General features: G+C 48.2%; 1 protein-coding gene and 1 long non-coding RNA gene across 8 annotated transcripts in view; one reads left to right on the forward strand and one right to left on the reverse strand.

Moving 5' to 3' along the window:
* Positions 1-381: 381 nt before the first annotated feature.
* LOC125128644 (uncharacterized) lies at positions 382-2,099 on the reverse strand. The gene is made up of 3 exons (XR_007135300.1): positions 1,842-2,099; positions 855-956; positions 382-758 (listed from the first exon to the last, which is right to left on the reverse strand). It is a non-coding gene; the product is annotated as an uncharacterized LOC125128644 (long non-coding RNA).
* Positions 2,100-2,355: 256 nt separating this feature from the next.
* The window catches only part of PTK2 (protein tyrosine kinase 2), a 238,606-nt gene continuing 217,628 nt past the window's right edge, over positions 2,356-23,333 (forward strand). For 4 of the 7 annotated variants that reach the window (XM_047783173.1, XM_047783176.1, XM_047783177.1 and 1 more), the window contains exon 1: positions 2,356-2,515. The gene's annotated coding sequence lies outside the window, so the exon portion shown is untranslated. The remainder of the gene's footprint in view (positions 2,516-23,333) is intronic. The other 3 variants (XM_047783164.1, XM_047783185.1, XM_047783163.1) reach the window with 3 other exon arrangements.

The following is a 23,333-nucleotide window of genomic DNA, read 5'->3' on the forward strand; positions in this document are numbered from 1 at the left end:
CCTTAATATAACCCCTTTCGTCCCTTTGATTCTTTCTCCAGATCCCATTCCCTTCTTATACTTTTAATAAGAATTCCTGGAGTTCCCATCGTGGTTCAGCAGTTCACAAATCTGACTAGGAATCATCAGGTTGAGGGTTCAATCCCTGGCCTCGCTCAGTGGGTTAAGGATCCAGCGTTGCCATGAGCTGTGGTGTAGGTCGAAGATGTGGCTTGGATCCCGAGTTGCTGTGGCTGTGGTGTAGGCCGGCGGCTACAGCTCTAATGAGACCCCTAGCCTGGGAACGTCCATATGCCGCGGGAGTGGCCCTAAAAAAGGCAAAAAAACAAAAAAACAAAACAAAAAAAAGAATTCCTCACTTTACAATATCCAAAGCCTCACTCACTCATCAAGTATTTTATTATGTACCAGGGATCCAGAAGTGAACAAAACAAAGGCCCCGCTTGACTGAGTCTAACATTCTAGTGGAGGGAGCCGACAGTCCAGAAGTAAACAGGCAAACAGTGCAAGGTAGTGCTGGATGTAGGTGCTCTGACAACGACAGAGCAGATGAGGACTGGTGCCTGCGTGCAAAAGAGCAGGGTAGTGGGTGGTTCCTATTCCAGAGGGATCAGTTGACATCTAATGAGGGGACGGACATCTGGGCCTGCAGGAAGTGGGAGTAAGAAGGTCCAAGCAGAGGGGAAGAGTTCCAGGTAGAGCAGACAGCCAGTGCAAAGGTACTGGGGCTGACACTGAGAGACCCGATTCCTTACAATCTTAAAAAAATCCAACCATATACATTTCATGAAATAACATTAAAACACTTAAACATGGTAAAACTCTTGCTGCTAAGCGAAAATATTTTATTTTACCTGATTTTGTTACAGCTGAATTACAGCTTCCTCTTGAGAAGGGAATGGAGGGGCATCTCTCTGAGCTTCAGCAAGTTCACCTATTCCACCCCAGCCTGGGAACTGCCATATGCCATGGGTGCCGCCATAAAAAGCAAAAAAAAAAAAAAAAAAGAGAACTGTGTGCCTATTCCTCTCTTTCTGCCTCCCGCCCTGCCCTGTCACTTGGAGATCAAAGTGACACCATAAAAATGAAAGTTGTTCTGCTTCTGGTTTCATTTCCTACCACAAGTCTGCCCGTGATTTCTTTCTTTCTTTTTTTTTTTTTAAGAACACAAATCAGATATCACCTCCTGCTTAAAACTCTCCAAAGTCTCCCTGCTGCCTAAAGAATAAGTGTTAGGCACCTGAAAACGACTTAAGGGGCCCCTGACTACCTGTATTTTTTACACAGTCCCCCACCATGCTCAGTCGGAAGCTCTCAGCTCTTCTCCGGCTCTCAGCTCAGCTGCCCTCTGCCTACGGATCCTCCTCCTCCTCGTCAAGCCTCAGCACCTGGGGGCCAGCACCTTGGGGGTTAATGGCCCCAGATCGGTGCCCCGCTGGCGCTCAGGTAGATAATGTGCCTATTTCTTTCTTTTGTCTTTTTTGCCATTTCTTGGGCCCAAGAAATGGCAGATTCCCAGGCTAGGGGTCGAATTGGAGCTGTAGCCACCGGCCTACGCCAGAGCCACAACAACGCGGGATCCGAGCCGCGTCTGCAACCTACACCACAGCTCACGGCAACGCCGGATCCTTAACCCACTGAGCAAGGGCAGGGACCGAACCCGCAACCTCATGGGTCCTAGTCGGATTCGTTAACCACTGCGCCACGACGGGAACTCACTAATGTGCCTATTTCTAAGCCTCTAAAGCCTTTTTCAGACCGTCTTCCAAGATCAAGTCTTGGTATCGCCCAGCACTAGCTATGATGCCACTGCGCAAATACTTGAGCCTCAGTTTCCCTACCTGGAAAGGGACACCTAACTCATTAGGTTGGGCGTGAAGCCTGGCGAAGTCACGGGCCCGGCCCGACATCCGTGCTTCCGACCCTGAGGCAGCAGGGCCCCGACCTGGGAGGCCTCCAGAGGGCCGCATCTGGGACTGGGGGAAGGCAAGGGATAACGCGGCTTCCCCGTCGTCCGTCCAACCCGGCCGCCCCGAAGTGCGGCCAGAGGGAAGCCCGGGACGCCGGCTCCGCCCGCGCCGCCCCCGCCCCTGGCCAGGGCCTCCCTGGGGCCGCCAGTCTGGGCCCGCAGCCACGCCCGCGCGCAGCCCCAACACGCCGGAGGCCGGCGCCTGGCGTCCCCCGCGCGATCCCGGGAGCGGCGCCGGCGGCGTGCTGGGCATGCGCGGGGCGCGGCACGCATGCCTGGTGCTCCCGGGAGGCGGAAGCTCGGGACGGGGACGCGGCCGGCGCGCGCCGCGGAGGAGCGCGCGCCTCAGCCGTCCGTCGCGCACGCGCGGCCCGCGCCGACGCAGCACGGACCCGAGGGCGCGAGCCCGCCGCCGCCGCCGCCGCCGCCGCTGGGCCGGGACCGCTGTGCGCCCGCGGCGTGAGGCGTGGGAGGGAGCGCGGCCCGTCAGCCGCGGCGCCGCCCGGTCGTCGTCTGCGGTCGCCTCGGGCGCCGAGCGCAGTCCGAGTGAGTGCGGGGTCCGGCCGGGGGCCGGGGCCGGGGCCGGGGCGCGGGCGGGCGAGCGGGCCGACTCCCGGAGCTGGTGGCTGGCAGGGCCTCGGCCCGAGGGCGGAGGGCCGCGCGGGGCGGACCGGCCAGTCCCGGCGGCGGATGCGGCGGAGACCGGCCCCTCCCGCGCCCGCCGCGGCCCCTGGAGGCCGGCCCGTGGGGAGTCCGGGACGCCGGGAAGCGGGGAGATGGGGTCGTGAGGAGGCCGGGAGCGCCGGGAGGCCGGGGGGTTCGGGGCTCGGAGAGTCTGAGGGTCTCGAGGCCGGTGTCGTGGGAAGGCCGGGGGCTCGGGGGGCAGGGGGATTGGGGCGGTGCAAGGAGGCCGGGGGCTCAGGGAGGCTGGGGGCTCGCGGGCCGCCGGGAGGCCGGGAGATTCGGGAGCTCGGAGAGTCTGGAGGCCCGGGGGCGGGGGAGGCCGGGGGGCTCGGGGAGTCGGGCCGGCCTCTGCCGGAGGGGGCCGAGTGCCTCCAAAACAAAGGGGAGAGAGAGGAAGGAGGGGGAAGAGGGAGATCCGCGGGGACGCGGGGGATCGGCCGGACGCGGACGCCGAGCAGGCAGGGCTGGGCCTCGAACCCGCGAGCGGGGCGCCGACGCCGGCGGTGAGTCGCGGCCGGCGCTCAAGTTTCTGTAGCCCGGTGGTTTTCTCAGCGATGACCCAGAAGACCTGGCTTGATTCATTGCGCTGAGCTGCCCAAGTTTCCTCCTGTTCTCGCCCCAGCCCCCAACTCTGCTGCGCCCGCCGAGTAGGTGGAAGCTCTGCGTGCCGCTTGGTACTTGGTTGTATTTGATTGCAGGATTTTGTAGCTTAATGCACTAAGTAAAGGGTTTTTTTTTTGGGGGGGGGGAGTTGTTTGTTTGTTTGAGCCATTTCAACAGTGTCTTATTCTTGTTTAGTTAGCCTGCAGCTGGGTTTTTGGCAGTGAGACTAAAATAATAGTAATATTGTAGTAATTATGGGAAATGGCTGAAATACAGTCAAGTTGAAGGCGATGTAAGAGTTTGGGGGTCTGTACTTAAGATGACCATCATTGGGATTCTTACTTAGGATGTGAACATTTTCGTGGTTGGAAAAACGGGCCATTACCGTTTGAAATGAAATACCAGAGCCTCACCCTTCATATTTTATTTGTAAAACGGGTAATGAAAATAGTCTTCTCTTTGAAATGACACAGCCAAGCCCTCAGGTTAGTGGTCCTATTTTTGACAACCTCTGAAAAGTGGGGACAAAAAACTATGTGGATGAGGTGATTAAAGATTCATAATAAATTAGCATTCAACTTACTTTGTTGAGCTACAGTGTAAATAATGTTTTGGTCCAGTTGTACTGTTGTGTTAATTTTTTAAACCTTGTAATATTTAAACACTTGACACATTTAAAGGAAGTATGTGTTTCAATTTTCAACTCATAAAGATACTGTGTCTCAGAATCTTTATGAGTGTGTTATTTTATACATTGGCTGTCTTTGGGAGAACTAGTTCGGTTTACCATTAGCCGCTTCTGAACACTCTGTGCACTAAGTGCCATGGTAACAGCAAGATCAAATATGGTAGATTCTCCCCTGAAGAATTTCTTTCAGGAAGTTCCTGTTGTGGCTCAGCGGTAACAAGGCCAGCTGGTATCCATGAGGGTGCGGGTTCGATCCCTGGCCTTGCTCAGCGGGTTAAGGATCCAATGTTGCTCTGAGCTGTGGTGTAGGTCGCAGCTGCAGCTCTGATTTGACCCCTAGCCTGGGAACTTCCATGTGCCGCAGGTGTGGCCCTAAAAAACAAAACAAAAAAACAAACAAAAAAATTCTTTCAGGTCTTTATCAAATAATGCAATTTAATAGTGAATGCCAGAAAATAGTGTTGAAAAAGCATGATCCCTTTTAGGAGCCTCTATAAGACTTCAGTAAAGGACTGAATAGAAGAACCTGTACATCATTCAGAGATGATGCATCAAGAAGCATGTCCTTGGAAAAATAAAGACATTGAATCCCAAGCTTCGTATTTACGGTGTGGGGAAAGAATGCCGGGACTCCTGCAAGAGATCTTCTGAGGCTGCAGTCGCTGAAAGTGAGGATCGTTAGATCAGGAGTGAAATTCCACCAGTGTGGCAGTCACAAGTGTCTTCTGGGGAAAGCGGGAGGCGGCAGTAAGGCTCATGAAAATATTCTCAACAGAAATCGTTTCTGTAACACTCCTTGTCCATTGTTGGAACGTACAAACTTGATGTGCCATTTCTCAAAACTGGGTCCTTCAGCTAGAAAACTTTTCTTACTTGGAAGTTGGAGAAGTTGTCTAATAACAAAATTGTATTGTTGAAGCTAGCTCATGTTAAAAAAATAGTTTGGCTCCCTAGAAGAAATTATTCATTATGTTCCACACATGCATATATAGTCTACAGTATATTAAAGTGTAAAAGGGAATTTAGAAAATTACTGTTTTTTCTTTGGGTGTTATTTTGAGTTAGAGAGGTAGGATCTTAGTTCCTATCTCTGAAGGTTTTATGGCCAATCTTTTTTCCCCCTGTATTTTAAAGTGTCTTTATTTTGAGAAAAATAATTAAAAATTGTCTTAAGGGTAACAAAAGATGCAGTTTAATTTTTTTTTTTTTTTAAGGGCTGCAGGTGCAGCATATGGAAGTTTCCAAGCTAGGGGTCGAACTGGAGCTACAGTGGCCGGACTACACCACAGCCATAGCAGCGCCAGATCTGAGCCACATCTTTGACCTATACCACTGCTCACGGCAGTGCTGGGTCCTTGACCCCCTGAGTGATGTTGGGGATCGAACCCGAATCCTCATGGGTGCTAGTCCGGTCGGTTTCTACTAAGCCACAACGAAAGAACACCTAAATTGTTAATATAATATGTAAATCTTGGGGAGTTCCCGTCCTGTTGAAGTGATTAACAAATCTGACTAGGAACCATGAGGTTGAGGGTTTGATCTCTGGTCTTGCTCAGTGAGTTAAGGATCTGGCGTTGCCGTGAGCTGTGGTGTGGGTCGCAGACGCGGCTCGGATCCCACGTTGCTGTGACTGTGGTGTAGGCTGGTGGCTACAGGTCCGATTAGACCCCTAGCCTGGGAACCTCCATATGCCGTGGGAGCACTTCAAGAAAAGGCAAAAAGACAAAAAAAAAAAAAGTAAATCTTTAACTTTTAAAATTAAGCATTTTCAGTTTAGACATTTGTAGCTAGAATGTCTTATTTCAAATTTCAGACAAGTTGTGTGTTTTTTTTTTATCATATTTGTGAAATGAGTTTTTTCAGCTAGTAAACCAGAGAAATTTAGTTTCTGAAGTACTTTATGTTGTCTTAAAGCTCTAGTTTAAGAACATATTTTCTTTGCTTTACTAAAAACCCTTTAAATAGCAAAAAATTACTGTGGAGATCTTTGGAAATTTTTACTAATGTCTGTATAAATTATTTAAAATGTTAATTTAAAAACTTTGGGCAAAGCAAATGACTTTATTTGAACTCCACGAAGTTTATGAATGCATGTACACCTGCAGTTGTTAAGCTGCCTGACAATCCTTGGGAGGACCCTTGGAATGCAAAAGGATGGCGAGCACTTCCAGCTCTCATCTGGTGCACCTGTGTTTCTCTAGCTCGCCGGCTACATGTAGAAGTTAGGCTTTTTGGAGTTCCCTTCGTGGCTCAGGGGTTAGCAAATCCAACTAGGATCCATGTGGATGCTGGTTCCATCCCTGGCCTTGCTCAGTGGGTTAAGGATCCCATGTTGCCTTGAGCTGTTTCGTAGGTCGCAGAGTTGACTTGAATCCCGTGTTGCTGCGGCTGTGGCGTAGGCTGGCGGCTGTAGCTCCAATTTGACCCCTAGCCTGGGAACTTCCATGTGCTGTGGGTGCGGCCCTAAAAAGAAAAAAAAAGAAGTTTTTTTTCCCCTCTTGTGTAAAACAGTGTTTAGCAGTGGATTTTTTGAGTCCTGTATTGCTTTTTCTTGCTACTGACATTTTGGTGAGGTTTTTTTTCCTTTCTCATTTCATGACTTCCAAAAGTCAACCTAGTGCAAGAGAAATGAAATTCATATTTCCCAGTTTCTGGTGTTAATTTCTAGGAATTGTGCCAAATCTTACTCTTCAGAACTGTACAAATGTGTTTCTGATTATAAATCAGCAGAGGAACCCCCTCTGTTCCTATCTATCACAATTGTTTGTTTTTTTTTTTACTAGGCTCTGTGATAGAAACAAATTCAGGTACGTGTATATAGTTCAACTTTTAGTTTAAATGGAATTTTTAGTAAGAACTGCTAATTATAGTCTGATTTGCATAAACACTAATGAAATGGTTTATAGACAAAAGTAGGAAATACACGTTTTCCCCTGAGTGGTACTATTCTCGCTTTTTAGTAGTTGGAAACCTCTGCTTCCAACTAGTAGCACCACCACAAAGTTGAGCATCTATTTTTTTTTTTTTTGGTCTTTTTGCCATTTCTCGGGCCACTCCCGTGACATATGGAGGTTCCCAGGCTAGGGATCGAATTGGGGCTGTAGCCACCGGCCTACACCAGAGCCACAGCAACACGGGATCCGAGCCGCGTCTGCGACCTACACCACAGCTCATGGCAACACCAGATCTTTAACCCAGTGAGCAAGGCCAGGGATCGAACCCGCAACCTCATGGTTCCTAGTCAGATTCGTTAACCACTGAGCCACTGTGGGAACTCCATGTTTACCATCTTTAGGGACGTGAAGGTGTTTTCTCACAAACTTTGTGTTTAATTAATGCAGTAATCTTACCAAAATCTTATTTATGTACCTTGCTGTTTACTGTAAACTCATTTTCAGGTCAAGAAAAAAAATGCCTAGTCATGCATTTGAATATTATCCAGTGATGGGGAAGAAGATACTGGCTCCCCGTGTGGGCACCATGTGTTGTTGGCAGGTGTTATTACCTTTTTACAGATGAATTACACACGGGAGAGGCTCTGTCCTGCAAGTTGCGTTTGTTAAACACCACGTGGCAGATCTGAGCTGAGTGCCCCAGTGCTTTATCTCAACTCCTCACGACAACCCTTGAGTTGTACTGCTTATTCCCTCGTTTTGTGGGCAAGGCACCCAAAGTGTTGAGTTAGAGTGGCACACCCTGGGGATCCTGGTTGGCCAGACCTGAGGGACTGTCCAGTGCAAGTTCCAAACACCATGTGTGCGGCCTCCCTGGCCGGAGAAGCAGCGGTCTGTAACATCGTGATCCAGTCTTCTGTAGTAGGGTGAATAGTGTGCTAGGGTAAGGCTCAGGTCTGGGAGAGTTTATGTAATTATGCTTTCTGGTCGAATCTTTCACTTGCAGGTCATGAAGTTCCGACCTGGCCAGCGTAGTATGGGTAAACATTTTAATGAATATACTGCAGTTGTCTAATTATTTGGAATTCATTTAGAATTAGGTAGATTAAAAAGTATAATACGTGATATAGTGATTGATGCTTCCTATTTGTCGAAGGATCTGTTTTAGTAACTTCCACATTTACAGAGCTTTTTCCACTGGTGACTTTTTGGGGAGGTTGATGTTGTCTGGAGACAGTTTTGTGGGAAGCAGGGCATACGTAAGGGAAAAACCAATTGCACATTGCTCACACAGGTGTGAGCTCTTGGTAGCAATCTAGTATTTATAATCCCTGACGCATTGCTGCTCTATAAATGTTTCTGAAATGAACGTGCTTATTCTCACCAACTTAGAATTTTCCATTCTGCTTGTAAGAGTTGGCATATACTCTGCTCCTTTATTTGGGGCCAGTGAACCAAACCAAGGCTTAAAAGAACCTAAAAAGTTGTGTCTATGGGCTCTCTGTGCCTGGCACCTCCCTTCTGCCTCCTCTCTCTGTATTGAAAGCCCTGCTGTCTGGTGGCTTGGATTCTGCTGTGAACTGTGGTGCTTGTCATGTCTGCTGGTGACCAAAACACCACACCAGTTTGTCCTTAAGGCCAGAAAGAAGAGCTTAAATGCTTTTATACATTGTATACTTTGTGTATTTTTAGCGGTTTGTGTGTCTTCTCAGAGAATTTAAGCACCACTAGTGCAGAAACTTTGTTTTACACACTTTGGCATCCCCAGTGCCTGACACAGTAAATATTTGTTGAGTAGAAGAACCTAGGCTTATTAATTACTGGAGAAGAGCTATTGCATCAGTCAGCTGTCTACTGTTATGTTTGCCTTGGTTAAAGGACCTCACTTAAAAACCACATAAGACTTCATACCAAGGGAGAATTGGATTATCTGTGTTTTCACCTTTGTCTGCTTTATTTTCTCTTTTTAGGGTTGCAGGTGCAGCATATGGAAGTTCCTAGACTAGGGGTGGAATTGGAGCTGCAGCTGCCAGCCTACACCATAGCCATGCCAGATTCGAGCCACGTCTGCAACCTACACCACAGCTTTCAGCAGTGCCGGATCCTTAACCCACTGAGTGAGGCCTGGGATCAAACCCACATCCTCGTGGACACTAGTCAGCTTAGTTTACACTGAGCCAGATGGGAACTCCCATCGGCATTATTTTAGATTTTGCTCTCATCACACCTGGGCCAGGAAAAACATTACCCTGCCCCTTTACAACTTGGAAATGTTCTTTCTTTCTAGAAAACAATCCTGTCAGAATTGATCTTGTGTTTGTTAGGACACACTCTAAGTTCTGAAGACATGGAAAAATGCTCAAGGTGACAGAACAAGTGGGATTTATAAAAGCTCCTTGATTACTGGTCCAGAGGCTCTAATGCATTTTTCACTAATCAGCCTGATTCATAGGATGCTGTTCAAGGATGTTGTTATGCTCTGAAACCATTTTTATAAAACCCATCTTCCTGTTGCTGCAGCGCCACTTAGACAGCATGCCGGCTCGCCCTTGACGTGCCATGTCTCTCCCGCTCGGGTGGGGGGAGCCAGCCTTTGGGGAAGAAGAGCAGTGTGTTCTTTCTCAGCCCCCTACCCTCAGTCTTGCTGAGCTGCTCGTCCGCTCCAGGTTGTTGGCGGTGCTTCTCAGTGGTCACAGCTGGGCAGCCTCCCCGTCACTCAGGCCCCACCTCTGAATCCGACTCTGGGGTGGGGTCATGAGCTTTAACTTGCTGTCCTGGAGCTTCTGGTTTAGAGTGTTTTTGTTTTCTTTCTTTCTTTTTTTTGGTCTTTTCTAGGGCTGCTTCCCACGGCATATGGAGGTTCCCAGGCTAGGGATCTAATCAGAGCCTACACTACAGTTCACAGCAACCCCGGATCTTTAACCCACTGAGTGAGGCCAGGGATCGAACCCGCAACCTCATGGTTCCTAGTCGGATTCGTTAACCACTGTGCCACGACGGGAACTCCTGTTTTCCCTTTTTTGTTTTTTTGCTTTTTAGGGCTGCGCCCACTGCATATGGAAGTTCCTAGGTTAAGGGTCGAATTGGAGTTGCAGCTGTGGGCCTTCAGCAACTCGGTATCTGAGCCTCATCTGCAACCTACACCATAGCTCTCAGCAACACCTTAGAGTGTTTTCAAAGAAATGCCCATTGTAGCAGGCAAAAGTCAGTCATAAAATGACAGAGGTGTGTGGAGGCCTCTTCCTTGACCACTTAGATTTGTTAACAAGCTTACCTTCACCTCAGGCCTCTCAAATATGTTTTTAAGGATTTTTGGAGTCTTGCAAAGACCTCACAGCTCCTTTTGTTTAGAGATTTTTGAATGTTTTATGCCGAGACCACTTAATTCTTTTGAACCTTGGGGTGGATTTTAAGTGAACAGCCTTAGGTCGAAAGAGCAGTTTGTATGGCTCTGGACTTGCGGCTTTTTACAAATAGCAGGAGAGTGTGGACAAGTGAGTGCTTCAGGCCCATGCTCCCTGGTGGTTTTGTTTTGCTGCTGAAAACTTGGCTCGCTTACACTAGAGTCAGGGTCATTGCCAAGTCTTGGGGTGACTAATGAAGCAATATTGTGTGATTGATTCTATGCCTGACATTAAATTCGTATCGAATTTTAATAACTTTTGTTTTGGCCTTTTGGCTTTTCCTTTTTTCCCCAAGAAGGTGGCTAAGTGAAAGCTGGGCAGTGGACCAGGATTGGTGATGTGCCTTGTGCAGAATTCGATGCATCTGTTGGTAAATAGAATATTGTGAGCTCAGGGACAAGGATTCTCTATTACCCTTTGCGTGGCTGTGGGTCCCCCACAGCTGCCTTATACTGTGAGAGCAGATGGGCAGTCAGGAGTTGCTTAATGACTGAAGAAGCCTCTCCTGCTGAGGTCCTGGAAGGAGTCGGTTCAAGAGACGAAAGCAGATGACTTGTGGTGAGGGGTCTTCAAGTGTGTGAGAGTTGCTACAAAGGTAGAGGGGAGAGCTTGTCAAGGACAAATGGAATTAAGTGTGGTATTATCTCCAGACAGTGAGAAGGTGGTTTTCATGTGAATTTCCTCCACTCTACCCCCCCACCCCGCCCATGATCAAGCTTTTAGTCAACTGCACAGCTCCCTGAAAGCAGAAATAATAGAAAGGAGCTGGTGGAAAAGAGCTGTTTGAAACAGTTTCTCCTTAAAACTGGTCAAGTGAAATTAAAGTTCTACTTCATAGTCTCCCATTAATGTAACTTCTGTTGAATGTACAGCTCCCCCTCGGTATATGGGGGGACTGGCTCCAGGACCCTCCTTGTATCCTCAAGGCCCTTATAGTAAACCCCCCACCCCAGTATTTTCAGTCCAAGGTTGGTTGCAGCTGAACCTGAGGATACGTAGGGCTGACTGCACTTCAGCGTGCCTGGCCCACAGTGGCTTCTGGGTGAGTGTCCGTCAGTGACCCCCTGTGACACCCCACTGAACTGTCAGGCCCCAGCCCCACCAGCCTGTCAGTCTCCCTCTCCACCCCTTCTGCTGGTTATAATGAGATTGCACATTTTTTTTTTTTTTGGTCTTTTTGCCTTTTCTAGGGCCACTCCTGTGGCATATGAAGGTTCCCAGGCTAGGGGTCGAATCGGAGCTGTAGCCTCTGGCCTACACCACAGCCACAGCAACACGGGATCCGAGCCGCGTCTGTAACCTACACCACAACTCACGGCAACGTCAGATCCTTAACCCACTGAGCAAGGCCAGGGATCGAACCCGCAACCTCATGGTTCCCAGTCGGATTCGTGAACCACTGTGCCACGACAGGAACTCCTGAGGTTACACATCTTTTTGTACACTTACTGGCCATTTGGGTTCACTGTTTTGTGAAGTGCCCATGTTTTTCTATTAGTTTTTGAGAAATTTATTTGTAGACTTTTTTTAATTTTTTTAAATTTTTTATTTTTTGTTTTTTTAGGGCCGCACCTGTGGCATTTGGAAGTTCCCAGGCTAGGGATCGAATGGGAGCTGTAGCTACCCGCCTACACCACAGCCATAGCAATGTCAGATCCCAGCCGCGTCTGCGGCCTATACCATAGCTCACAGCAACGCCGGATCTGTAATCCACTGAGTGAGGCCAGGGATCGAACCCACATCCTCATGGTTCTTAGTCGGATTCATTTCCACTGCACCATGGGGGGAACTCTGACTTCTTTATATATTCAGAACACAGGTGCTTTGTTACCTGTAAGTTTTGCCACTTCTCTTGCCATTTCACTGACATGGTGTAGGGTGGTATCATTTTGTTTTTTAAGAGCAGTTCTTAAGTTTAATGTAGTGCAGGCTGTCATTCTTTTCCTTTACAGTTGGTGCTTTTTGTCATGCCCTGTGCTGAGATCGTGAACTGAATTCCTCTGGTAATTTCAAAATGCTTTCTGGTTTTGCCTTTCGCCTTTGATTTATAATTCGATGTGTAGTGAGAAGAAGGGACCCAATTTCAACAACATGTGGACATCTCCTTGTCCCGGAACCATTTATTGAAAAGAGCATCTTTCCCCCATGCTCTCTGGTGACAGCTTTGTTGTAAATGCAGGGTCCGCATGTGTGTGTGTCCACTTTTGGTCTCTACTCCACTCCGCTGGCACTGAGCTCCCTATGGCATTGTGGCTTATGTAGCGAGCCTCATCCCCACCCTCCCCCCCTTGGTTCTCCTTCAGGGGCCTTGACCGTCCTCGACCCTTTGCAGATCCACACACTCTTCTACGGTCACTTGGCAACGTCCCAGGGAAATGCTTCTGGTTGTTTGGGATGACATGGAGCGTATAGATCCGTGTGTAGAGTGTCATTTCTGGCTTGGGGTTGTCACAGATAAGCAAGTCTGTGGGTATTTTTGTACGAGTCTTTTTGTGGACCCAGGCCTGCATTTCTCTGGGGGACGCTTGTGTTTAGGACTGTAATGGTGGGATCATAATGGCAGGTACATGTGTTGCTTTTTAAGAAAGTGCCAGACTGTGTTCTAGAGTGGCTGTACCCTTTACATTCCTACCAGCAGTGTAGGAGGGTTCCAGTTGCTCTGTATCATTGGGGCAAGATGATGGTTAGTCTTTTAAATTTTAGCCATTCTAATAGATGGGCGATGGTACTTCATTGTGGTTTGAATTTACGTTTCCCAAATGCCTTAATAACATTGAGTATCTTTTTATATACCTGCTTGTCATCCATCTCTCTTTTTTTTTTTGTCTTTTGTCCTTTTTAGGGCCGTGCCCGTGGCATATGGAAGTTCTCAGGCTAGGGGTCTAATCGGAGCTGTAGCCGCCAGCCTATGCCAGAGCTACAGCAATGCCAGATCCGAGCCACATCTGTGACCTACACCATAGCTCATGGCAACGCCAGATCCTTAACCCACTGAGCGAGGCCAGGGATCAAACCTGCAACCTCGTGGTTCCTAGTTGGATTCCTTTCCACTGCTCCACAGTGGGAACTCCATACTCCATCTCTTTAATGTTCAAATCTTTTGTCTATTAAACTTTTTTTTCTTATTGGTGGATTCTTTACATATTCTAGATGCAGGTCCTTTATCAGATGTTTTCTATGCTTTTCTCCCATGCTCTGGCTTGTTTTTCTCCATTCTCTTAACAGTGTTTTGTGGACCAGAAGTTATAAATTTTGATGATGTCACACTTACCAATTTGTTGTTTTACGGAGTGTGCTTTTTTTGGTGTTATATTTAAGAAATCTTTGCCTGATCCTCAGTCACAAAAGTTTTCTCCTTTTTCCCCCCGCCTCTAAAATTTTTTAGTTTTGGGTTTACATTTAGGCCTGTGATTCATTTGAGGTAGTTTTTGCTTATGGTGTGGGATATGGACGCAGATCTTATTTGTAGGGCTCTCCTGAGCCTAGAGCGAAGGTGGCTCCCTCCAGAGATCATCTGTTTTTGCTTTGACCAGTCTGAGGTCCCCTTAAACCATGTTGAAGGGTTGAGGGTTTCTGGGCCACACCGAGCTATCAGCTGACTCACCCTTCGTGAGCTGACTCACCTCTGGTGTACTCTCCTCCTGGGCTGTGCAGCCTTCGGGGTCCCGCTTATGGAGGGAGGGTTGGACACTCTGGGGAACCTGGCCTTTAAGTCCTGTCCTCTTTCCCGACACTGCTGTGAAGATGAAAGTTGAAAATTTCAGAGTTGGCAAGTGACTTCAGGGCAAAAGTAGTGTTTTTGCTTGTTTTTCTCTGGGTTCCTGATTTCACTTCAGTGTTGACCTATTATTTCCTTATTGTCCTGTCAGTTTCTGGTTGCTTTTAAGATTTTTAAAACTATCCATCTTTTTAAAGCTTTTTCAGGGGTTGGACTGAATAATATCACCTGCAGTGAAGGGGCCAAGCAAAGTTCTCTTTCATTTCACTCAGTGTCCGGAGTCTAGACTTGGATGCACTCTTTCCTGTAGTGGCCACTAGCCACGCTTGGCTGTTTAAATTAAAATGAGATAAGATTAACGGTTCTGTTCCACAGCCACAGGAGCCACATTTCAAGGGCTCAGAACCCATCCGATGGTGCAGATGGAACATTTTCATGGTCCAGGCAGTCTTGTTGGATGGCCCTGGCCCGATTGCAAACCCAGCAGGGCTGCGTGTGACGCACGATCTGCGTTGGCGGACCCCTAACACAGGTGTCCTTGCAGCTTCAAGTTGGACTTTTTCTGGAACCTGCCCGCAGCCAAAACAGATGACTGAGCCCCTCTACTAGGCATCCGTGAGGGCCTCCAGAAGGTGCAGCGTGGATGTGCAGGCCGGTGTGGGCGTGGAGGGGGGCTGTGGGGCGCCAAATAGGAAGCCGATGAGTATGGAGCACAGATCTGCCGATTTAAGCGGGGTTTGGTGGGAACATCGGTTATGTGTTGAGCTGAGTGGGCCCTCGTCCGATACCGGGCTGTTGAAGCCGGAATTCGGCAAGTGCTGTGCGGGGCGGGGGACGGCAGGATGCAGCACTGCCCACTCCTGAGGGGCCCACGGAAGGAGCCTGGGGCAGGGGAGAGGAGGGGAGCGTGGGCTAGGTGGAGGGAAGACGGGCAGACATCGTCGTGGGCGAGGACAGGAGAGGCTGGTTTCCGGCACCTCCGTTCGATGCTAGAGGAAGAGAGGTAGCAGAAAGCACAGATTTCACTGGGTGCTTCCTGTCAACTGGTAGGAGTATTGTGACCGCCAAGGCTGTGTGGGCAGCTCCCTTTGTAGCGCACAGAGCACCAGTCTTTGGAGAACCGGTTCGCGGTCAGGATCCCAGGACCTGAGGACGTGCTGGAGCAGCCCCGGCCATCCCTTTCTGCCAGCTTCCCTTGCTGCAGTTTGGCTGGCGAGTGGGCAGGCTTCCCGGAACCTGGGGCGTGGTGACGAGCCGCCGTCTGTCGTCTGTGCCTGCAGGACCAAGGGTTCCTGGCTGTGAAGGCTCTGTCAGAAGGTGGGGGCGGGGGTTCGGGGAGAGGTCAGGGCCACAGACACGGGCGGTCATCTCAACCCTCTCCATGGCCCCTGAGGGAGTAGCCTGCCAGCCCTTGTCTGCCTTCCTTTTGGGATCAGAGGGCAAGCCAGAGGGTGAAAGCTGAGTGTCCCTATAGTGGGTATGTATTTGCCCTGGACAGACTGCCTCAGAATATAGTGTGTGGGTGCCCCATATCAGGGCTTCTCCAACCCGAAAATGCACATCCGTCACCCAGGGAGCTTGTTAAATGTTAGGTTCGAATTCAGGCTGTCTCGGGTGGGCATCAGATTTGGCTCCCAGGTGACGCCAGTGCTGGTGGTCTGTGGTTCCCTCTTCCAGTAGCAAGGTCGTGGTTTTCAAAGTATGGGTCAGAAGATGGCACTGGCTCACTTAGTGGGAACGTTGAGTAACTGCAGTGGTGAAGGGCATGGCCTTGGGGTCAGAATCCTTGTGGTCTTGGGCTAGTTTGTTAACCTCTCTAATCTCAGTTTCCTAGTTAGTTAAGTCGGCCACATGGAACCAAATGCTGGTGAGACAGAGACGATATGTGGCATGTCAAGTTCTGCTGTTCATTAGCGCATGGCCTTCTGAGATGTTTCCCAAAGGTAATAACGAAAAGTAAACATTTGCATTTAAAGGTTGCCAGTTGTTAAGGTTCTCAGTCTTCCCTGCCTCTTTGCCCATTTTGTGAAACGAAGCTCAGAGAGAAAGAGGTGGTGGTGTTTCCTTCATTTACTGCTCTGTACACAGAGGAACCAGAGGCAGAAGGCCTTGTCCCTGAGGAGGGTACTCGCATACCTCTTCATGTGGACCGTCCAGCACGGGGCAGGCGCAGCAGTTACAGTGCCTTTCTCACACAGTAAAACGAGAGGCACAGGTGTTTGTGTTGAGATTTCCACAGATGCCAGATGTGAAGGTGGTACCACTTGTCTCCCATAGATGACATCCTTCCAGCCTCTCAGTTCATTGCTGACAGCCTCTTCCTTTCTCTTAGCATCAGAATTTACGGTGTTGTGTCTTCACATAGATTTTTAAATAAGCATCTCTCTCTCTCTCTCTCTCTCTCTCTCTTTTTTTTTGATCTTTTTAGGGCTGCACCCATGGCATATGGAGGTTCCCAGGCTAGGGGTCGAATCAGAGCTGTACACCACAGCTTATAGTAATGCCAGATCCTTAACCCACTGAGCAAAGCCAGGGAGCGAACCTGTGTCCTCATAGATACTAGTTGGGTTCGTTAACCACTGAGCCACGATGGGAACTCCTTTTCTTTTTTTTTTTTAACTTGCCAGTAGTAAGGGTGGTGGAAAATCATTTTGTACTGAGGATTTGGGGAGAGGCATAAATGGGAATTGTGTAATTGTTTATTATGTGGGTATTGTACCTAATAATTAAAGTTGAAGTATAAATCTTCAACTTTAAAGCTTTGTGGATATTTTCGGACGTGCAAAACAGGTTGTTGTAATCAGCTCCCTCTGTATTCGTCACCACCTTCGACAGGTATCATTCATTAACATTGTTACGTCGAGGCAGAGCTGCCACTTTACATTGAAATGATGTGACGGCATTTGCTTTGGGAACGTATGCTGTGTTGGGCAGATATTGGGGCTCTTGCTAAAATATGACATAGCAGTTCATGACACATTTCTTTCAAAAGTTGGGCAGGGTTCCGGTGTAACTACAACTTTTTAAAGAGGGCCTTGTGCAGATGCTTGTCTAGTAGCGCTCATGCCCTGGGGTTGTGCAAGTCGTGGGGTCCCTCCACAGCCTGGGAACCTGGAGTGGAAAGGATCTGTCATTTCAGTCTGTCTGTTTTTCTTATGCTCGAGTCAAAATAAACTGATGTTATTTTAGCTTTGCTTTGCTTCACTGTATTGGTTTAATGCTCCTGATAGCAGCCCGTATCTGTTTTTTTTTTAACTTAGTCATGAGGGCAGAGAAGCTTGAAGCCTTAATAGATCAAGATTCATCAGAGAAATAAGCTTAATATGCTAGTCTTTTTCTTTTTTTGCTTTTTAGGGCCTTGCCCGTGGCATATAGAGGTTCCCAGGCTAGGGGTTGAATGGGAGCTACAGCTGCCAGCCTGCACCACAGCCAAGGCAACTTGGGATACGAGCCGTGGCTGCGACCTACACCTCAGCTCACAGCGACACTGGATCCTTAACTCACTGAGCAAGGCCCCAGATTGGACCAAGTCCTCACGGATGTTGGTCGGGTTCATAGCCGCTGAGCCACAGCAGGAACTGCTGTGCTGGTCTCTTTTTAAGAGTGATTTTACGGAGCACTGCAGAGGTAGAGAAGAACAGCGGTAAGGTGCGGGGAGGTGCGGGTCCGGAGTGCCCTGAGCGCCGGGAGGAAGGACACCTGGCTCCGCACAGGTGCTGGCCAGCTTCCCAGGAAGCGTGTAGGCTTCGGTCCCCAGTCCTCAGCCCTGCCATTCCAGCCCCAGAGCAGGCAGGGGCTGCAGGGAGACCGGTGGGCTGTCTGTGTTCCACCACAATTTTACTTTTGCATCCTAAAATCTAAATTTCATACAATTTTACATGCAATGAAATGGCACTATTCTCTAATTATTTCTTTAATCATATACAGTGTAAAGGTCATCTTTAGCTCGTGGGCTGTGCAAAAACAAGCAGTGTGGACCAGTCTGGCCTAGAGAAGAGGAAAGTGGGCCGGTACCTCCCGCCGTGAAGGCCTGCGTGCCTCGGTCAGAGCCCTCCGCCCTTGGCTCAGCCCCTTTAGCTGCCTCCTCCTTCTGCAAGCCCTGGGGTCGTTTGTTCTTTCCTTGCTTTATTTTCCCTGTCACTGACTGTGGCTGAACATCTGAGGGCATGATGTCGGTTCCCTCCCTTATCCCTGGCATGTGAGGCAGGGGTCACGGAATGAATATTGTGGCTGCCCTCTCTTATCTTTGTGTTAGTTTTGTGCGCTTTGAGCTTTGTATTGGGGAGTCCCGTGGCATGTGCTTTAGGTGACTGCTCAGTGTTGTGATTCCGAGGCCATCGGAGGCCATGTACACTCGTCAGTGTTTGTTACCTCTCGCTGTCGTGAGATTCGGTCTCCAGTTGATAGGCATTTGGGTGGTTTCCAGCCTCGCTGTTGTGGACACTGCTGCCCACGTGCGAGGTGTGTCTCGACTGCACATGTGAATGCCGTGGCTGGTTCTGGGCCTTGGGCTTGACTGCTGACTGCCAGTTGCTTTCAGAGTAGTCCTGCCAGTGTGCATCCCCCGATGAAAGGAGGAAGTGACTCCTGCTGCTCGCCACCCTTGCCAGTCCTTTATTTGGTCTGTTTTTCAGTTGTGCCATTCTGGCCAACTTATGGAATAGTATCTGCCTGCGGCTTCCCTTGGATTTCTCCTGTTACTCATTACGTTGATCCTCTTTTAATATGCTGGTCCTACCTCTTCTCTTCTGTGAGGGGCCTGCGAAAATATTAACCTACTGATGTTTTTCCGTGGATTACTATCCTTTGTCATTGTCATTAGAAGTTGTGAATATTTTTTTCCAGTTTGTGGTTTGTCTTTTTAGTTTTGAGGTGTCTTGTCTTGGAACTGAAGTTTTTTTTTTTTTTTTGTCTTTTGTCTTTTTAGGGTCCCACCTGTGGCATATGGAAGTTCCCAGGCCAGGAGTCGAATGGGAGCTGCAGCCCTGGCCTACGCCACAGCCACAGCAACACAGGATCCAAGCTGCATGTGCGACCTACATCACAGCTTGCAGCAACACCGGCTCCTTAACCCCGACTAGCGAGGCCAGGGATCAAACTCAAATCCTCATGGATACTAGTCGGGTTCTTAACCCATAGAGCCGCAATGGAAACTCCTAAAGTTCTTAATTTTAATGTTGTTGACCTTATCATTCCTTTCCTCTGTGATTTGTTTTTTTTGGGTGTCATATTTAAGGAATCTTTCTGTACCCAAGGGCTATAATTTGATCCGAGGTATTTTTATTATTTAGTTCAGAAAGCATTTATTGTTTCATTCGGTAAATATGTTCACTAGTTAGGTGCGTTTTCTAAATTAAGAGCCTTTGATGACTCATGGTTTATTTTAGGATTTGATAAATTCCAAATGAATGAACTTTTTCAGATGTACCTGTGAGTTCTTTCTAAAATTGGGTTGTAGTAAGAAAATGTTGTGTGTGGAGCCACTCTTTGACATTCATGATAGCATTCATAGACCCTGTCATGGTTCAGTGTGGCTGTATCTTGGTCTTAAACTTCTGGGCGCCCAGCTATGTAAACTGTAGCTATGCATAATTTATACTTTGGTTATGAAAAAAGATGAATAGATTAGACGGAAAAATGGAGTTAATAAAGAGTTTTTTATATTTCATTTCTGCCTCTGGAAACACTTGCTTTATTTCCTGACTAAAGTTGAGGTGTTATCAGCTCCTGGACTCTCTTCTGTCCAAGCTGAAGCTTCAGGACAGGTGACTGACTGCCTGCTGGTTTGTTTCAGCTCCGCTGGTGGGCAGGGGTCATGCAGCTGCTTTCTTTCAGTGGCACTTGTTAATTAAGCTGTTTGATTTTACTTTCTCAAGGACTGATTTTAAAAAGAAAAGAAAATGTGTAGGGTTGTGTGCCCCCCCCCCCCCCCCCCCCCCCCGCATTTTAGGGCCGTACTTGGGGCATATGGAAATTCCCAGGCTAGGGGTCAAATTGGAGCTATAGCTGCCTGCCTTTGCCACAGTCACAGCAACACCAGATCTGAGCCACATCTGGGACCTATACCACAGCTCATGGCAATGCTGGATCCTTAACCCACTGAGTGAGGCCAGAAATTGAACCCACATCCTCATGGATACTATTTGGGTTCTTAACCCACTGAGCCACATGGGAATGCCAGAAAATTTGTAGTTTGTAGTTATACCAAGATCTTTTAGCCTAGTGCTTGTTTGGGGTATCCATTTCATTTTTGTTTTGTTTGTTTGCAAAAAGTAGCATTGACTTGAAAATGATCAAAATTATGAGTCAGAAATTAAACTTTATTCCTCCTCTACCATCTCAGGTAATTGAAGGTGTCTGGGCATCATGGTTTGTGTAGAGAGGCAGGTCTTTTTAAGAGAAAGAGCATTTCATCTGGAAAATAAAAGACCTGGATTCAGGTACTGCCTCTCTGTCTTGTATCATGTGACTTTTTTTTTTTTTTTTTTTTGCTTTTAGGGCCGTTCCTGCGGCATATGGAAGCTTTAGGGGCTCCAGCTGCCAGCTGCCAGGCTACACCACAGCCACAGCGATGTGGGATCTGAGCCGTGTCTGTGACCTACACCACAACTCACGGCAACGCCAGATCCTTAACCCACTGAATGAGATCAGGGATCAAACCCGAATCCTCATGGATCCCAGTCGGCTTCGTTCCCCACTGAGCCACAGAGAGAACTCCTGTTATGGGACTTCTGACAAGTTGTTTTGTTTTGTTGACTCTCATTTCCCTCACCTATGGAGTCTAGTGTTTATAATCTCAGCCTTTAAGGGTATATGCGCAGTACTGTGTAAAGTGGGGACAAATGTGAAATGTCGGGATTGGGATCTTACCCAGACTCAGTGTTTTGTTTCTAAAGGCCCAGTCTTTTCCACTTACGTGTTTCCCTAGTTTGTTTTTGAGCTGGTCTAGTCTGTTCATCCAGCCCTGGTGGTGCAGACACGAGCGGGGCAGGACTGGTTCAGGTCAGTCACATGTGGTGTGATGTCACAGTGGCCCGTCGCAGCAGGAGCTCTGAGGACCTGGAGGCGCATCCTTAGTTATGGCCAAGCTCAGGTGTCAGCAAACGTTCTCTTTTAAAGGCCAGATGGTGAACACTTCAGGCTTCGCAGGCCACATATGGCCTGTCACAATTTTTTTTCCCCTTTAACTCTTTAAAAACATAAAAATCATTCTTAGGCGAGGAATCATGCAAAAACTGGCTATAGACCAGCTGCAGCAGGATCCATGGAAGGTCAGTGGAAAACGAGAAGAGGAAGTGCCTTCAAGACAGGCCTCGCCCTTGCAAAGGCCCATGTGGAGGCCTGTGGGGCTAGGGTGTGTGGAACTGGATGTTTCTGTCAGGTCTGGAGTACAGGGTGGGCTGGGTAAGAAGGCGGCGGAGTTGGTATTATAGGTGAGATCAGAGCAGTTTGTACTTGATTCTGATGCAGAGCAGATTTATTTAGCGGGAGGAAGTTTGGACTGGATGAGTATACGGGCGCTGTTGCAGTAATGCACTCGAGAAGGGGGGGGCCACACATTTGTCACCTGGGAAGTGGCTGCCTGGTGTCCCTAGCTAGTGAAGTGAAGGGCAGAGTTCAGATGGTCCGGTTTCACAGCCTGTGTTCTTTTAATCATGTAATTACGTCACACAAATAAATGAAGAAGGCCTTGATTAAGGTGTGGTTGAGGATCTGGAGAGAAGGGGATGATTTGAAGCCTGTTTCCAAGTTCATCTCCAGGTCCCCAGCAGGCACATGACCAGACGGGGCTGGAGAGGGCTCCAGGGAGCTCCAGAACGGCTCCCAGATTTCTCGTGGGGACAAGTTCACGGAGCTTTGTTTGCTCTTGAGTTTGCTAGTGATTATAGGTGCTTTGAGGAGGAAACATTCTCTCCTAGGTTCGTGAACCCCAGAAATTAAGTTGAGTGTGAGTTGTTTTTCCCTGGGAAGGGAACTCTAGGACTCTCATCAGATTATTCAAAGGGAGCCCAGCACCCAGTTGTATACGCCTGGTGCTCTGCAAAGGTTTAGGCAGTTAGGGAAGGCTAATCCTCCAAATCACAGGAATTTCCCTTTAAATGCAGGACATCTCAGACATCCAGTAACCCCAGACACATGCAGCCCCTCCTAAGTGGTCCACACACGCCCCCAGAGACAAAACAAGACACAGCTTTGGTACATCAAAGGTGTGTGGGGCTCCAGGGGGCATGGAGTGTTTTTGACATGCACCTGAACATTAGACAAAGCTGAAGTTTGCATCCGTTAGGTGTATCTTAATAGTCACGTGGCTGAGACAGATGGACAAGGTGTCGCTTTCAAGTAGGATTTGCCAACACCAAAAACAAGCAGTAGTTTCTTCTTTGGAATGTGTGGCCCCAGGCCCCCAGCTAGACCAAGGTAGCCTTATCAGGCAGGAGATCCCAAGGGCTCAGAGGTGTCTTCCCAGGAGCTATGCTGCGGCAAAACCTTTTTTTGGGCAAGGTTAATCCTTTACTGAGTGAACCCTTAGGAAGTTAATTATTATTTTTATCATGACTAGGGGGTTTAAGAAATTATTGCTTTCTAGGAGTTCCCATTGTGGTGCAGTGGAAACAAATCCGACTAGGAACCATGAGGTTGCAGGTTCGATCCCTGGCCTTGCTCCGTGGGTTGAGGATCCAGAATTGCCGTGAGCTGTGGTGTAGGTCGCAGACACAGGCTCGGATCCGGCATGGCTGTGGCTGTGGTGTAGACCCGCAGCTGCAGCTCCGATTAGACCCCTAGCCTGGGACCCTCCATATGCCATGGGTGTGGCTCTAAAAAGCAAAAATAAATAAATAAATAAATAAATTATTGCTTTTTAAAACTGGATATAATGGAAAAAATAAAAATCATTAAAAAAGAGAAATTGCTTTTAGATAGAAGATATATGTTGCAACCACATGCGGTATAATTTACCACAGGACTAAAACATCAGAATTTCTACACCGAAGTGAGGATGTCTCCAGAAGTGTGTCATACTTGACACCTGTCCTGATGTTTTGAATAAAGATCAGGAGTCCTGCTGGGAGACAGCTCATTTTTAGAATCAGAATTTTAAAATATTTTGACAGGTTGTAATGAAGTGCTAAAATCAGTAGGTAAAAATATCAGGAATAAGTGTAAAATGGCAGACTAAGTCAAAAAGAAACTCGGTTGAAAATGGGCGAAATATGTCTTGAGTGTACCTGTGTGCCCGTCATGGGGGTTTCGTTGACTGAAACAGGGATTGTCAGACTTTTCTGTTGGGGGCACATGGGCAATATTTCAGGTTTTTTCAGCCTAATAGGCAAAATCAAAGATGTTAAGTAAATACTTCTGTAGCAAGGGAACA

This window comes from Phacochoerus africanus, chromosome 6 (assembly GCF_016906955.1).
Source record: "Phacochoerus africanus isolate WHEZ1 chromosome 6, ROS_Pafr_v1, whole genome shotgun sequence".
In the NCBI taxonomy this organism is placed as follows: domain Eukaryota; kingdom Metazoa; phylum Chordata; class Mammalia; order Artiodactyla; family Suidae; genus Phacochoerus; species Phacochoerus africanus.